Source organism: Sabethes cyaneus, chromosome 3, assembly GCF_943734655.1.
Source record: "Sabethes cyaneus chromosome 3, idSabCyanKW18_F2, whole genome shotgun sequence".
NCBI classification, from domain to species: domain Eukaryota; kingdom Metazoa; phylum Arthropoda; class Insecta; order Diptera; family Culicidae; genus Sabethes; species Sabethes cyaneus.
Window position 1 is genome coordinate 63732278 of NC_071355.1, and position 14673 is coordinate 63746950.

The following is a 14673-nucleotide window of genomic DNA, read 5'->3' on the forward strand; positions in this document are numbered from 1 at the left end:
GTCAGATCATCCTGTTCGACTGGATTTATAGCAACCATAATAAAATATTCGATTGACTGAATGATAAATTTTCAACAGTCTCCGTAGTTTTGCAGCATATGCGCATTAAATTTTGTCGTGCTTATTGGTATGATAGGTGGATAAAATCAACGCGCCAACCGAATTTTTAAATTTTTTAAAACCAGTCGTTTTAGCAAAATAAATATATTCTGTTAGACATCCTCAATTTTTAGCAAAATCATTTTAGTTACTCCTGAGCCATGAATACCGATTGGTAATAACTTTCCTTCTGCAACATACTTTGCTTTGATGAATTTTTGTTTGCAAGCCAAAACAAAGTTAGAAAAAATACTAGAATATGGCAATACGACCTCGCATAAAAAATGATTTCGATGTTTAACGCTAATGCTCTTCATAATAGCAACAATAAATCGGATTGATCATGGTGTTACTGTTACTTAGAAGTAACAGATTTATTACGGTTTAACAAGCAACCGTAATAAGATCAATTTCGATTGGTGTGCCGTGATGTGTTGCTACAACATGCATATGGTAAGTTTATAAGAGATGTGGCGCAGCTAACTAGTTTTATCGTGGTAATACAAGCAAGCACTATAAATTTTCTTTATAAAGAGTTTTATTGTGGTTTTATAACTAGCTACAAGTAGTTTTATACAAAAAGCTAGCTGGGTGTTCACCAGGGATGGTTCGATCACTTTGACTCAATTTTGATTCATTTGACAGTACCGTCTCAGCCGAGCCAAATATGACAATGTTATATATGGGACATTTGTAGAACAAGTTTTAATCTACAATTTTTCTGAACAAAGTTTTGCTGTATCGTTTGTGGTTACGGTGCTACAACGCTAGTAACTCATCAGTGACTAAATGAACGTTCATTTAGTCACTAATAAGATACTAGCATTGTAGCGCCGTAACTACAAAAGATACAGCAACACTTTATTCAGCAAAATTATAGATATTAAGCTGTTCTACAAATATCCCATACGTAACTTTGTCATATTTGGCCCCGTTAAGACGGTACTGTCAAATGAATCAAAATTGAGTCAAAGTGATCGAACCATCCCTGGTGTTCACCGCTTCAAATGCTTGTTGACGTCCAAAGTAAATATTTTAGTTTTGTTGCACTCCTATAATAGTATTTATGACCAATTTTGGTAACAAAATCATAAGGGTGTAATAAAATCACCAATATTGTTTGGGGTATTCCGTCGATCAGGAATGAGCTTTGTCGCCAAACAAAATTTTCGGTAAAAAAAATCAGAAAGGTTAGGCGGTTTTTTGCGAAGAAGCCTTGACTTGTCTTTCAAACCATATTGACATATGTGTGGCGTAAAATAGCGTTAAATAAATAATAGTGCTAAATAAATTGCATCGTATTTTTGGTATGTATTTTGTGCAATTTGTGATGCCAAAAAGAAATATTTTTACCAGTGTCCAGAATTTTTACCAGAATCGGAGTACAGCCTGAATCCGTTAATGGGATCACGACTGCACTACAGCTGATTCTCTAATTGGGCCGACTGACAGTTGTTTGGAATTTTTAAACTCAAAAGTTCAATAGAATTTTGACATTCAAGTTGAAGCTAGTGATGTTCGAAATTTTCAATTATTCGATTACCGATTAATCGGTGAGCGTTGTCTGCACTAATCGATTAATTCAACTATTCGTGTCAGTGGTGTTCGATTAAAAATATTCGAATATTTCTTTGACTTCGTAGTCGCGAATGTGGATACAATCTGGCAAAAGGAAAGGATTGCTGCTTACTTTTCTGTGACGTTTCACCTTCAGTACATCAATGTGGACTATATTCAATGTTTAAAAATGAACTAAGTTGAAAGAAAGGGGTGGTTTTATGCTTTAACAAAATTGTTTACTTTCAGGACATCAAACTGGACTAGGTTTGTCGCAGTTTTAAGAAACCTTGTTAGGACGAGAGGACTTTATCACTCTTTCTGGCATATTTCCCAAGCACAGATATCAAATTAGTATAAGTCTAAACGTCGTAAAGAATCTTCGACCTATTGGGACGAGGGGGTTTTGTTGCTTTTTTTCTAAACATAAAGTAATCGAAATCACAGTAAACAGATGGTAGGTATATATTTAACTTTCGTTCCTGCCTGTGGAGCAAGGCGATCATAAAGAAAATGAATTTGACCTTGAAACTGTTCGGTAATTTTTTCTAATTAGTGATTAAAAAAAATCAGAGGGGTTGTGTACAAGACACGACCGCATATATAGGTGACGCAGGACTACGTAAGTCTCTTTGTAGTGATAGTAGCATGTATTCATGCTTGTAATCATTCGATTCTTCATGTATACATCCTATATGTAACATATAAACATGCTACATGCGTTGTATGTAACATTTATCAAAGTAGTAACATTGCATACGTTCAATTCTCAAAAGATTATGTATTTGAAACCCACTTAACAAAATCAAGAACACAAACTATTACTTTCCTGCTACCTTACTGAAATTAAAGATTGTTTTTATTACCCATGGTTCCCCAGGTTGAAGGGATTTTACCAATTCAATCCTATTTTATCAACAGCACATCTTTTCACTACACTTCTAATGAAACGGCAAGCATGCGTATTCATACAGAGTCGTATTATAACCAAACAGTACAGCTGTAGCACATTTTTCCAACACAGATATCAAATTCGCCTAGATTTAATCGTCTCGCAGTAAAGAATTTGCAATCTGTTGGGACAATGAACTTGCGTCATTTTTTCTGGCATACTTCCCTAACACAGACATCAAATTGGACTAGGTTTAATCGCGTTCGTAAGAAATCTGTTGGCTCGAGGGGGTTTTAACACTCTTTCTGGCGTACTTCCCAAGCAAGGACATCAAAATGGTCTAGGTTTAACCGCGGTGATAAAAAATCTTGTTGAAATGAGGGATCTTCGTCACTTGTTTTGGCTTACTTCCCAAGCACAGATATCAAATTGGTATTGGTTTAGATCATCGTAAAGAATCTTTCAACCAATCACGAAGCGAGAATTCTGGTAAAACATAGGTTCATTATTTTCAATTTTTCAATAGTTGAACATCAAGAATTCATACTTTTCTTCATTTGGGTCAATTCTTAGAAGATTTTCCGATCGATTGGTGTAAGAATATTGAAAATCGATCGGAAAACCGCTGAGCTATTAGCGCTCAAAACCTTTCATTTTTCGTGACGCTCACATTTTTCGATTTTTTGGAATGACACCCTATCTCAAAACTTGCCGTAAGACGTAGTTCTACGTCAAAAGAATGTACAATGGAAATCACATAATTGCTACATCTTTTATGAGTCGATCGGTATCTAAACCATGAACATCCATTCATAATTGGCAGAGCTATTAGCGGTCAAAATCTTTCATTCTTCCGTGACGCTGGCGCTGGGTTGAATCCAAATTTTGGATTGACACCCTGCGGTAAGGCGCAGTTCTTCGTCAAAAAGCATTTCCTTGTTTTGTACTTGATTTAAACTGAATAAAAACTGTCGCAACAAGTATGAGCGTAGTTAGACATCGTTGCCATTTTACAACCCTTTACATTTGGTCCATATTTGTAGCTGTGACCTGTTGTTTGCTTTTATCTTCTAGCACCTGTGCAGCGGTATATTTTGTCAGCAATGTTTTTTAACATGAGTGGGTTTTTATCAGAACAACTTTGAAAAATTATGCACAAATAGTATACAGAACCCGATAGTCACTGAGAAGGTTAATGAAAATATGAAAATGCCGTCAAAAAGTTCAGTGAGAATAAGTCGTTTGAGGATAAACCGAAAAATTAGTTACATGAAAAGTCCTGCCAGCCCTCGATTGGATAATCGTGCAATGAATCGATTTTGTCACAAAATTAATTTCATCTCATACCTCAGTTTTGAATAATACATTTTTAGTTTTTTTAGTTTCCATTATTTAATTCAATTTTCCTTTAAATCCAAATATTTTATTCAGTTTTATCTAGTTCTGTCGCGATTTTATACAACTTTTATTACCAACCTTTGTTAAAACTTTGTCGCAAATTATTTTGCTTCCAAATTGAAGTAATTTATCGTTACACGTTCTTGATTCCAATGGGTTGAACACATAGAATGAAACAAATTTTTTCGTTTATCTACTATCAAATTGCTCACAAAGAACACAAGTACTGGATCAGATAAATTCCGTTTTAGTCTCGGATCGCGTTCGACAGTAAAATATATATACAATCTTAAAGCGTGAAAATATTCACATTTAAAAAAACACAACAATCGACTTAATTATCAACCTAGCAATTCAATCCAGTTTCACCGGTATCCATCATTCCAGCGAGAATTTTCGCCCGATTTGAAGGTCAAACTACTTTCATTTTTACGATCAAGTGATACTCGCGTTACTCTCCGATCGGTCGAGGGGCACGTTTTACGATGTTCGCGGAAAATTAAGCACAACAAGAAAAGGCAGCAAGAAAAAATAAACGAAAACGACAATATCCAAGAAGCTGCGATTTAAGCAACTGGCTCACCTTTGAAGGCTATTTATTGCACTACCATCATCTCTCTGCTGGCAGACAACCGCAATAGTATCATTGCACATTGCACAGAACACAGTCACTTAGTATGCATTCAAAATAAATCATGGTCAATGCCGCTGTACAGAATGCTGTACTGGTTTTTGCAATAAAACAACAACAGGATCAAAACGAAAAAATAAAATTCACGACATGAAGAACTGATTTTTTGTCATCTTGAACACTATTAATCAGCGCATGATTAAGTTTAATTTGATGAAAACAACAAGAAATAAGATAACTAAAATAAGGAGCTGCCACGGAAATTGCGAAACGGGGTCAACGAATTATCGATGCAACTGGTCCAAGCGGATCGATATACCTTCGAGTCTAAAAATATCCCAAACCCGTTTTCCCAACCACCGCAACCAGGTTGGCACCGACTGGTGAAGAGGAAGAATGTCAGTTACAACAGGCGGAAGGTTATCCTTTCTCTTACAGAATCTCGAGCGAGGCCCGGAAGGCGCCGAAAGCAAATTGCTTAAGCCGCCAACCTGTTATTCAGCAACAGCAACAACAACAACAAAATCAACAACAGCAACAGCAAAAGCAGGAGCAGTAAAACGACACCGAACGACGACGGACGGTCGGGTTGTTTGGGAAGCAGCTCTGCTGCCACATACGGAAATAACATAACCTTCGGCATTATACTTCCAGACGGAAAGGCGGGCTCCGGCTCTGCATATTCATCACATTTATGAGCAGTTTATATGTTCTACTTGCAAACTTCTATAAAATTTTATTATTTTTTGAGGAATGCTTCACCTAGCATTGTTGTTTTTATTATGAAACATCCTCACAACGTGCGAACGTGATAACTTTGCTTACTTAAAAGCTGCAATCTTTAAAAATAGGGAGTTTTCAAAATAAAACATCTACTGACACCGTAACCAACAACGTGTCCCTCTTGTCCTATTTAACAATCAGCAAAAAACATTATTTTTGGATTGATGAAGTTTTTTTTTCAATCCAACGAATTATCACGAGAAAGATGATGAAACAATACAATCGAACAAATTTAATTTGTTTACTTTCACTCAAAAATCACAATCAACGACGAGGTACAGAGGTTACACCAATCATCGGAACTTTTACCGTTAACGGTAGATTATGTAAGAGTAAATATTTGGTAGGGGCTTCGACTTTGATAAGACTGAGAACTGTTTGTTGTGCAGTACTTTTTAATTGATTACTGCATGAAGTGAGGTAAATTTTGACACCAGTATGATAATTTAAAATATATATATAGATCAACTTGTTATGGTTGATCCCGATTCATTTACAGAGAGTGCACTGTGTCCCACTACTGCACAGCGAATTGTTATTATTTGTTGATTATTAACATACAATCGATTAATAGTGCATTGCTATCATTTTTCAGAACACATTTCAAGCTCCAGTGCACGAAAAAATATAAAAAAGAGCTAGCCACTTTACACAATGACCTACTTGCTCGTGTGTTTCTATGAACTAGAACAAAAATAGAACATAAAATCCTAAACGCATTTCTAACAGTTATAGCCAAACATAAACGGAAGCGTAAATTTGGAAAAAAGCCAACAAACCGAAAATTTCTCTATCTTTCAGTAATTATAGTAAGGTAGGTACTGTACATCTTGCAGAGGGAGCTACATAATCGAATACAATTCCCAATAATACTCTAATTTAGAACACTCCATACAAAACAAACTCAAAACAAATACGAACGAATTCCAATTTCAACTGCAAAACAAAACGCTCATACTAGGAATTGGTGTGCGAAACAGTCTTCTTTTTACGAAACGCTTTCAGGCAATGTGCATAGTGTACAGGGTTGTTACTGCTTTTAACGACTCTACCTATCTTACTGTATCTGAAGGTATCGTATCGCTGTACTGTCTATTCGTCGGATTAGGCTTTGCTGAACGAAAGTGAAGCATTTTTCATTAAAGGATAATCAGATAAAATGATTAAACTTCTGTGTTGGTTCATATCTATTAATAATCATCTGTTTTGTTTTCTTGGTAGTAATTCTTAATTCCTTAGTGTTTACTTCATTACTCAATTCGTTTTAATTTTTTCACTATTGTATCAGGTTTGTTTTTTTTTTCGAAATAGCCTAACGATTTTCAGTAAGTAGAGTAACAATGAAAGAAAAACTTTTATTTCCGAGAGTAAAATAAAAAACAATTTGGGTCAATGTCTTCGAATTTAATGAAAAAATATTGTAAATTATCAATATAGATCATATTATGAATTGGGTATTTTAATTTTTCCAAAATAGTGTTTTTTTTTTGGCCTCATTTGATAGCCCGTCGTTTCCTGAATCCAACAGTTCTTTTTTTATTTCAATTAAGTCAATATTTCATGAAAAAACGAATAAAAATAAAAAATAGTACGACTTGCTGTTTGACAGATATCAGCTAAGCTGATTGATTGATATGATGTCAGAAATTCTCTCCCTCGCTTCTATCATTCTAATAGAGGTCTTCATTTTGACCGAGCTTTTGACAGCTCCCATATGAAACTTGTATCGTCCGATGACCATGGTGTATCTTTTCACTGTGTTGTCTAAAGCAAGCTAAGAAGAAACGAGGGTTACTTATAAGCTATCGTCTAATTCCAAATATTTTTTAAATACAAAAAAAATGTTTTTTTATTACTTCCACTAGTCAAATTTGAAAAGTCTTCATGTGACGATACAGTAACATCATATCTTATCAGAATATACAAAAATTTGTATACCGCTAAAATACCCAATTATATTGAAAAGATAGATTGGAATATAATGAGAGGGTGTGTATATTCCTAAAATAAAAGGTAAAGGTAATAAACCTCCGATACTGGCAGGATGCAAAAAAATATACCGTTGACCCGCCAAATAACGGGGTTGGAAACTAGAAGGTTAGCGCGCCGAAAATAACAGAAAAAGTAAAACAGAAGAAATGCATTGTCGGCGGAGCAGACGAATGGTGTATGTTTATCGATTCAAATATGCATTTTTTCACAAAATCTTCAGTCGTCGCGAAACACTTTTTTCTTTTGGATCAAACGGATCAAATGTATGACGCGAAAAATGATTGATTAGATGAGCAGGAAAAATTTGATGTCACCAAACTACAAATAACAGACTACCCGTAAAAAAATTTACATTAAAATTTTCAGTAGAAACAATGCGTTCACAATAGTTTTTATTGTGGACATTGAAAGTTGTAAAAGCTATTGTAAAACTGTCTCAAGTTTAAATTTTATTCATATATTTGTTTCTTATTTTATGGAAAAGAATTTTCCATATTTCATCACAAATTTACTGCCTTTTTAATTATATTTTGTTTTTTCGCTTAAAAAGAATGACCATGAAAGAACGATAATTTTTACTGTAAATGAAAATTTTCCTTCGCGAAAAAATAGATTTTTTTATTGTCAAGATACTTAACAACCCGTCATTTTTATGGTAGAATCTCTTAAAACCATGAAAGTTATGGTGGACTACAATAAGTTTGATGGTTTGGTTATCTTTTCTGACGATAAGTTTCATTGTTTTTACTGTATTTTGTATCCTACTATAACAATAATTTTTATCTTCGTGTTACGGTTATTTTTTTCCGGGTACCTAATAGAAGAGTGCGGCGGTGGGTGGTGAAAGCGTTTCACACTTGACCGGTAATCGAGAATTGTGGGTTCGAGTCCCACCTGCAATAAAACTCAATATTTTTGTTCCATATATCGAAATTTTCCTGTTCAACCAATTAACTATTTTTCGCATCATACGTTTACTTCCTTTCTAATAAAGTACGTAACCCGAAAAAAAATTACATTAAATTTTGCAGTAGAAACAATGCGTCTACAGCAGTTTTTATTGTGGACATTGAAACTTATGGTAAATTTATTGTAAAAGTGTCTCGAATTCAAATTTTATTTATAATTTTGTTTCATTTTTTAACCAATAGAATTGGGCGTATTTCATCACAAATTTACTGCCTTTTTTATTATATTTTGTTTTTTTTTCGCTTAAAAAAATACCATAAAAGGACAATAACTTTCACTGTAAATGAAAATTTTTATTCGCGAAAAACTCGATTTTTTTATTTTCGAGATACTTAACAACCCGTCATTTTTATAGTAGAATCTCTGAAAACCACGAATGTTATGGTGGCCAACAATAAATTTGATAGTTTGGTTATCTTTTCGGGCGATAAATTTTATTGTGTTTACTGTATTTTGTATCCTACTGTTACCATCATTTTTATCTTCGTGTTATGGTTATTTTATTCCGGGAAGTCAAGACCACGATACACAGTGGTCCAAGACCGCACGCAAAAAAGCGGACGTTAGCAATTGGGTAAAAATGCGAAATTTTTCAAGGTAGGTGCTTTTAAAGAGGTTTATTTCTAAAATATAGAGCATTCTTTAATACTATTAGAGTGGCAGTGAAACCACCTATTAGGGTGACGCAAACTTCAGTTTTTCCAAATAAATAAAAAAAAATTTCATCAGAAAAGTTGTAGAACATGCTAAAATAAGCAATTTTGCTTAATATAGTCACAGTCTATCACCTACTGGTTTTCAAATACAATGATCTGTTGAAAAAAGCACTTAGAAATCAATTCTGCTCAATAACGTTGCACACAATTGTTCCACGGCTTTCAAATGTCCTCCATTCAGTATGTTAAAATACACATCTCCAGTGAAGACTGTTTTTCACTAAGATACATATTTAATAATAATAAAATATTTTATCAAAAAGTAACACACTTTCCAATTAACTTTTCCGAGTTTGCTTCGGAGAGGTCTTGTCGGAAATTTATTTTTTTGCAGACAAAATATAGTACTTTCCTATAAAACTTGTTTGGTTTGCCTGAAGTTGCCCAAAATTCCAAAAAAAAAATTAGAAATGTTGTTTTCCAGACACGACCGCGTAGTTGGCATAGAACTACTTTAGGATGGTTTTTGCAACGACAGCTTGAATATTGAAGAAAAATTTTTACACTATATTGACTACACTACACTATATGTAGCGTAAGATAGCGTAAAGTGAAAAAACAGCATATTTATCATATTACACTCAAGTCGCTTTTTAGCGAAGGATACGTCCCACGTAAATCAAAACCGCGTAAATTCCGAAATTCGCATAAAGAAAACCGCGTAAATTCCGAGATACGCGTAAAAAAACCGCGTAAATTCCGAAAATCGCGTTAAAAAAACCGCGTAAATTGCGAAATCCGCGTAAACTCCGAAATTCGCGTAAAAAAATCGCGTTAATTCCCAAATTCGCGTAAAAAACCAAAATTTCGCATAAAAAACTTTGTGGATACGCGAAAAAATAGACGTTTTGAGCACATCCGCGTAAATTCCGAAAATCGCGTAAAAAACCCGTGTAAATTCCGAAATTCGCGTAAAAAAACCGCGTAAATTCCGAAATTCGCGAAAAAACCGCGTAAATTCCGGAATTCGCGTTAAAAAACCGCGTAAATTCCAAAATTAGCCTAAAAACCGCGTAAATTCCGAAATTCAGTGTATTTTGCTTAATAAATTGTATCGTATTTTTAATAGGTAATTTATTTCATGATGCCAAAAACGAATATTTTTACCAGTGCGAAAATCGAAATATTTCAGAAATCTCCATCACGCATCTAGCCATTAACAAAATTCTAGGAGAAAATTTAAGACTTCAAAATAATATATCATTGGCATTAATAGGAGTACAGGCATTAATAATATAGTCCATGTATATGGTAAGCAAAAAGCCTTAGCCTCTCAGTTGGTCGCCGAACTGGAAAAGGCTGTAAGAGTCAATAGGATTGTAGCACTAAAGGGTGTCCCACATCAAATTGTCTGTACGCTTACAGCTGGCTACGAAGTCGGTCGTGTAAAAACAAAAAATCAAAATACCTTATCGGAATGTAGCACCTAGACCTTACTGTACTAGCAAAAAACACGATCGAAAGTTAAGCTTGTACAACAAATTTTCAAACGATGATATCCAAGTTTAGATTGAAGTGAAAAGTTGCAGTGATCACCTCGGCAGTCGAGCAGCAAATGAATGACGATAATGGCTCTACTTTCCTTTTTTTGTTATTTCAATAGTCTTTACATGTCGAGACGGCAAACAACGCGTTTATAGTTTATTTTGCTTCCTTGTCTTGAAGCAAATGTGTCCGTGGGAAGCAACTATTACACGAAAAATGTAAAGAAAAATATTAGCTTAAAAGTTTTCAGTAATTTTCACTATTTAGCGATTGGAAAACAGTCTTCTTAAGAAAGCCATAGAATTGCTGCATCCTTTATGAATTGAATGGTGTGCGAACGATCAAAATCCGTTATAAATTGGAGGAGCTAGTAGCGCTCAAAATCTTTTATTCTTTCGGGACGCTGGCTTGTATCTAAATTTTGGATTGACACCCTACCGTAAGACGTATTTCTACGTCAAAAAATTTGAATAAGGTGATTTTTTCTTAAATTTTTGTATTAAATATGCGCCCTATCGACAAACAGTCTTTGAAGAAAATCTGTAATTTAATATACTGAATAACTTTATAGAACATATGAAAGCATTGAATAAAACGTGTGCAAAGTTATTGAGCATAACTTCGAACAAATCATAATTCGCAATTAGTAAGAGATAGATAGGGTATGTTGCTGCTTCATCGTAATTGCCTATTCCCGTCCTATCCAACACAAACTATTAAAAATATCAGCGTTTATTAAGACACACAACGCAAAATTAGTTATTCCCTAATGTTTTAGTTTGTTGACTATCATATACGTGCTGCTTATTGCTCAAATGCTTATTTTCATTAAAGAATTCCCAGCAGCCAAATTTCCTACGGTTTTTCGTGCGACGAAGAAAAAAATGTCGACTAATCGTTTCAATTTCCGTCATTCACAAAATGAAAATAACTCACGCAACGCATTGTCGTTATTCTGCAGCCGGGAAAACTTGCTGACCAGCAGAAATTTTTGCAGAATAACATGTGTCATGCCTTCCTACACCAGTACATGCGCGCTAATTCCGTAAACACTGGTGTGATTTGTGGTTCGGACGATGAAAAATTTTGATGGACGGATTTTAAAACGGTACGACGAATTTAAGAAATAAAATCCGTTGCGTAATTTCAATAAAATGCTTTAGTAATCGGTTTTTAGTGAATTCAAAGTGCACGGTTCAGAAAGTAAGTGTGTTTGAGTCAAATCAGCAAAAGAACTTTTGGAGTTGCAAATGTCCTCTTTTTCGCGGTTTTAGACCACTGTGCGATAGAGTCAAACACAAGAAAAGAAAGGAAACAAATATCTGGATTATTTTCCGCAGGATAGCATTTGAATAATTCGAAAAAAAGAATAATCTTTTTAACATTTCTAGGCCAAATATTTAAAACACGAAGACTTGATAGTACAAAATTAAATCATTCCCAAAGCTTTGAAAATTCAATATCATATACAGGGTGTTAGGTAGCTCGGTGTTAATATTTCAGGGGGTGATAGAGGACCATATTTGATCTCAATTATTACAGAGTTGTTAAACATTTTAGTTTGCCGTTCTGTTTGTTTTAAATTAGCTCTAGTACAAAAAGTATGCTAGCTAACTCAATTTTATTGCTTTCATTCGAAAGCAGAGAAAGTTTTGTACTGAAAATGGATCATTTTAGGTAGCGTTTGCTCATAGTTACCGCTAGATGGACACTTAAGCCCCACGTGGCATATTTAGAGTAAACTCTAAGGCTGATACAGATTACACGTCATAATTTCTTGCCGTTCCATTATTGTTGACGGTTGATAACGGTTTATCTGAATCGGCCTTTTTGGGTGGACCAATCAGATTGCAATGCAGTTTGACAGTCGATCACAGACGTAAGATTTTTCAGTTTTTACAATGATCCATTGCCCTTAAACTTCCTATTTCACGGAATTTAGTTGCTTTTCAGAAGCAAAGATTTTTGAAATTAGTGTTTCTCAAGACGTTTGTATCAAATTTATTCTAAAAAGCGTGATAAAGTTGATTGCTTTTACTGATCTGGTATCGTTCCACAATTCGATTTTTGACGTAAAATGGCTATCTCTTTTAGATTCCTCGAATTTAACTTTAAACTTTTTTTGGGTGTTCAATTAGCATCTGAAAACTGCCCGAAATCATACGTCAGGCATAGTATACTAGATCACAGCGTGCGACGAACCCGGTCTGAAGCGTATGGGAAACAACAACAAAACAGATTTCTCAGATCTCTCCAGGACGTTTCTGAATCCAGAAGTGTTCGTTTACAATAATACAATAAAATTTTAATTCAGGAACTTTTACGACAACGCACCGTCGCTTCTGAGAAGGAACGTTGTTTTCAACGAGGCTTCGAGGAGAGCAGCATCAGCAAATGGCATCAACGATTGACCAGGAAATTGTGGGCTGCGAATTGTGGGAAATGATTCCAAGCCAAGCACAAGCCAAGTTGCGCCATAGCCCGGGTCACACTGGAAGCTGTGGAGCGTGCTGAACCGGGTAAAAATGTATCCTTTCCACAATACAGGTTCAAGAACAGCTGCCTGCGAATAAACCTAAGCGGCTTGAGGGTTGCAGAATCGTGTAAACGAAACTGGAGGCGAACCCTCAATTTGAGAAAAACGCCATTGTCGCTGGTGTTATTTTTCATACGTGTCAAACCGTGTGCGTCGCACAAGGTGATCTAGTGTGCTATGCGTGATGCATGAATTCGTGCAGTTTTTAGATATTAATTCAATGCCTTTAAAATTCAATTGCAACAAAACTAAAAGAGAGAGCCGTTTCAAAACAAAGAATGAATTGTAGAATGATACAAAATCCTAAAATTGGCAGATAAAAGCAATCAACTTTACCACACTTTTTTAGAAATAATTTGATGAAAACGCTTCGGAAACACTTATTTCAAAGTTTTTTGCTTCTGAGAAGCTATTAAATTTCATGAAGTAGAAGCTCTAAGAGGTTTTCAGTACCAAATTTTCTCAGCTTCACAATGAAAGTAACAGAATTAGGGTAGCTAGCATACTTTTTGTACTAGAGCTTATTTAAGGCAAACAAAACAGAAAACTAAAAATGTTTTATAACTTTGTAACGATTCGGATTTGAACATATGCGTTGAAGGATTTTTTTCTTCAAATGTAGTCCTCTGTCACTCTCTGAACTATTTGCACCGAGCTACCTAAAAGCTTTCGCGGTAAGACAGAATGTTCTGGGGGTCATTCCCCGGCAAATACCGCAAAGCAATGCAAATAAATCATTTTTAGATTCTCTCAATTCTTAGGTCCCTTGTTATAGTCCCCACCCAGATGAGGGAGCCATCCAAAAGCTGTATTTTCTGGTATAGATCGAACCAATTAGCAATATAAACCTTAAGCCGTCAGGGTTTGAAATTTTTGACTATTTTTGTTATACCTAATTGTCGATTAGCTTTATTAAAATTAACAGATCGATGATTGGTGAAGAAAAACTTATTATTGATTACTTCTATGTCCCCTATTTCTTTGGCTCTGTTGCGTCCAATGTGATAATCATTGTGGAAATGATTGGCTGTAAAATCCCATGAAATTTTATAACAGAGCATGCTGATACTCAGTTTATTGTGTTGACAGCAGTCGACGAAAGTGTTTAGCACTTCTTGTAACTGATAACAGTCTTCGATATTTCTCACCAAACAGCAGTCTTAGATCGTCAGCGTAAACGAGTTTACAGCCACCATCATCATTGTTAAAGACTGTGAATAACAGAGGTTCCACATTGCTTCCCTGGGGTATTCCACTAATGTAACTAATCAGTGAGGAAATACATCCCAATTTTTCATGCAGTAAATTCTCTTGAGTAGCCCTCCAGATATACAATGAGGTCATTCCGTTAACTGAATTCTTTCTACGTTAAAAATTGATTACCATAACCACACGCAGGATCCGCAGATTTCAAAGGTATCTGTCGTAAGATCATTCCGAAGTGGCTGTAGTTCGGTACAATCAGCTGTCGAACGTACAGTAAGGTAAAGCGGCCTGATGGTATTACTTTATAGATTATGTTAAAAGACAATAAAAATAATAATGGTACCAGATTACTCCCTTGTAGTGCCTACGAGTAGTCAGAGAAACATTGCCATTCATAACTTCTCCCGGA

General features: G+C 35.1%; 1 protein-coding gene across 3 annotated transcripts in view; it reads right to left on the bottom strand.

Annotated features, from left to right (window-relative positions):
- LOC128742004 (nuclear receptor coactivator 7) overlaps positions 1-14673 on the bottom strand; it is a 464218-nt gene that overhangs the window by 72942 nt on the left and 376603 nt on the right. The gene's annotated exons all lie outside the window — the stretch shown is intronic.